Source organism: Cricetulus griseus, chromosome X, assembly GCF_003668045.3.
Source record: "Cricetulus griseus strain 17A/GY chromosome X, alternate assembly CriGri-PICRH-1.0, whole genome shotgun sequence".
NCBI classification, from domain to species: Eukaryota; Metazoa; Chordata; class Mammalia; order Rodentia; family Cricetidae; genus Cricetulus; species Cricetulus griseus.
The window spans coordinates 123,379,431-123,382,974 of NC_048604.1; the positions used below are offsets into that span (position 1 = coordinate 123,379,431).

At 41.5% G+C, this 3,544-nt stretch overlaps 1 pseudogene; it reads left to right on the top strand.

Moving 5' to 3' along the window:
* Positions 1-2,402: 2,402 nt before the first annotated feature.
* Positions 2,403-2,904, top strand: LOC100753896 (annotated as a pseudogene).
* The last annotated feature ends 640 nt before the right edge of the window (positions 2,905-3,544 follow it).

Genomic DNA, 3,544 nt, shown 5'->3' on the forward strand with positions numbered 1-3,544 from the left:
TCCTATATAATTTTTCAGCAGGCACTCAAAGTTTCAAAATTTCTGTAAGGACTAATTTAGTATTATTTTATAGATATTCATATATTTTTTTTCATTTGTGATTTTATTTCCAATGTTTTTTCTCTGTAGCTGAACTTTCAGTTCTCTCCTTTTGGTTATCCCAGTGGCTGGGATTGTATGCCTTTTCCACCACGTGTAGTGTTTTCAATGGATTTTTAAAATTCTCTTTTGTATTTCTTCTCTTACACATTTTTATACTAGTTAATTTCCACAGATTTTTATTTTCCTAAATTTCCTTATTATTGACTGCTAACTTCATTGCTTTGTGGTTAAAGAGCATACCTAACTCTACAATTCTCTTTTTCTTCTTGCCAGTGTATGATCTAACAGAGAATGTACAATATGCTCTTGAGAAGAAAGTCTATCTGCTGTCTTGGGTGGACTGTTGTGGAGGTGTAATCCTAGGACTATTTGGTTGTTAGTCTTGTTCAAGTCTTGTATCAGATTGTTAACATCTGTCTAGTGTTCTGACCTTTACCGAAAGTACTTATTGAAATCTCGGATTAGTATGTTTGAGTTGTCTATTGTATTTCTGTGACATTTTGCTTCATGTATTTTGTTTTGTGTTCTTAAATGATTACATGTTTGTGATTGTGATAGCTTCCTGATGATTCAACCCCTTGATCATTAGAAAGCATTCTTTAAGCATTCTTTATCCTGTAAAGTTTTTGTTTTACACTGCATTTTGTCTGATACTTACATTGCCACTCTACTTTCCTAGGGTTGCAATTGATACCTTTTCCCATTTTTTTGAATCTTTAAGTTGAGCTGCATAACTGTAAGACACAATTAGTAGATTTAATTATGTTTAGCAGATTAATGTATAATTCTTACCTCCTCAGGGTGAATGGAAATAAACTCCTTTACACATTCAGAAGTGGCCCAGTCCTGAAGGCAATGGAGAAAGGGAGGATGGAAAGAGACCTGTCTTCTTTTTAACTTTTTATTTATTTTACACCCCAACCACTGTATAACCTTCCTCTTCTCCTCCCATTCTCTCCCATACTTCCTTTCACTGCCCCATCCACTCCTGAGAAAGGGTAAGGCTTCCCATGAAGAGTTAACAAAGCCTGGCTTATCAAGTTGAGGTAGGACCAAGCTCTTCCCTCCAACATCAATGCTGAGCAAAGTGTCCCACCATAGAGAATGGGTTTCAAAAATCAGTTCATGCACCAGTGACAGATTCTGGATCCAATGAGAGGGGTCCCACAAACAGACCAAGTTATACAACTGTCACCCACATGCAGAGAGGGCCTAGTTTGGTCACATTCAGGCTTCTCAGCAATGGGTCTAGAATCCATGAGCTAACAAGCCTGGGTCAGCTTTCTCTGGGAGTTTCCCTATCATTATCTTGAATCCCTTAGGTCATATGATCCCTTCTCCCTCTCTTCAACTGGACCTCCAGCCCAGTGCTTGGCTGTGCATCTTTGCATCTGCTTCATCAGATAATGGATGAAGGCTCTTTGATGACAGTTTGGGTGGTCATCATTACAGGGGAAGGCCAGTCCAGGCACCCTGGGAGTCTTAACTGGGGTCATCCTTATAGATTCCTGGAAGTTTCTCTGGCACCAGTTTTCTCCCTAACCCCATAAAGTTCCACTCTATCTAGATATCTCTTTCGTTGCTAAGATTCCTTATCACTTATCTCAGTGATAAGATGCTGGAGATAACACGCCTTTCTTTTTCTCCCTCTGGGTTGCAGGAAGCACAAGCCCAGAGATTATCCACACCCTTGGACTCAGGATGCAGAGTAAGAACCAATCAATTTAGGCAGAGAAAGGGTCACAGAAGCAGCCCTGCAGAGGAGGGTCAGTCAGGGATCCTCTGCCTGTCAAAATCGCCCCACCCGAAGATGTAGTCTTCCAAAGAAAAGCTGCTCTGCAGAGAAACATCTATCGACAGAGAGAAGTTGCTCTCTCAAAAAGGGTCACCCTGCAGAGAAAGGCCTATCTTCCAAGAGAATCCACTCTGCAGGGAAAGTTCCCTCTGGGGAGAGAGGCCACCCTGCTAAGAAAAAGAGACAGCTCTCTTCAACGAAAGGGAGCACCGAGAAGAAATTTGGTTCTGGAGAGAGTGTGGAGTTTCACCACAGCTACACTGATGAAGAAAGTAACACAGGAGATAATGTGTGGTCTGTGGAGGAAGGTCATCACTCCATGGTGCAAGACTATCATGTAGAGACACGGTCTTCAGGATCCATGCCTACAGCGCCAGTACAAGAGCACATGAAGAATGCTCCAGAAAGCAACATTGGCAATTCTACCAGCCAAGTAGCCCAGGTCCCTCATCAGAATATGGCTGGGGCTGTCACCACTGGTCAGCCTATGCAGGCAGTGAATCTGAGAATGGGAGTTGAAGTGAAGTTGCCTCCACAACTAAAAGCATGTCTTGCTGAGGACTGGGACTTGGTAAACAGGTAGAAGCAGTTATTCCAACTCCCTGCTGAGAAGAATGTAGATCACATTCTCGAAAACTATGTGACTTTCTTGAGGTCACATGGAAAGTCTGATAATTCAGAAAATTCCGTTGATGAACTGGTGTATGGAATTAGAGAGTATTTCAACAAAATGCTGGGCACCCAGCTGCTCTACCAGTTTGAAAAACCCCAGTATGCCAAAATCCTCCTTGCTTACCCAGATATTCTGATGTCTCAGATTTACGGGGCTCCACACCTCCTGCGATTTTTTTGTGAACATCGGGACTGATTTGGCCCATCCTTCACTTAATAGGCACAGTCTTATGTCAGTGTCCAGCTATATGCGTGGTTTCCTTAATTACCTAGCAGAGAATTCCACTTCTCTGTTTGGTGTGAGCAATTACAAAGTGGCTTCAGGTGCATATTGATTCAAAGCCCTGTGAGGGTCTGCAGACCACTCTGTTATGACCTAGAAAATAAACATTTCTATCTTTGCTGACTTAATTGTGTATTTGATGTTCTTCCACACTTTCCAGGTAAAACAGGGATTAATATTTCAGGTTGCTTATTTTTCTGATCAGAAATGAAAATATTAAATGTTCAGCAACAAATAAATATTCACTAAGAATTTGTGTTGCTTATTTGACAATATTGCTTGATTGTCAAATCTACATGCAATCTACTATGCATGATATTCCTAGTGCCAAAGGATAGACATAATGGATATACCCCAAAGACGTGCACACAATTAAAAATATAAAATCTTTTAAAATGTAAAACAGATTGAAGATATTGCTAAGCAGTCCCAGGTTGATGCCTTGGATTCAACAGAGAAAGATGCAGAAAAAGAGGAGGGATTGAGGAGAAGGAAAAGGAGGGAAGGTCATAACATGAAAGGGAAGAGAGCTTTCTAGAGAGGGGAGGAGAAGAAGGAGGATGGAGAGGCAGAGAAGGGGGAGGAGAGGAATAGGTGGAGAAGAACAGGAGGGGAGGGAGAAAAATGAGAGGACATGGAATAGGGCAAAGAGAAATGCGGGAATGAGGAAGACAAGATAGGGGAGCAGAAAG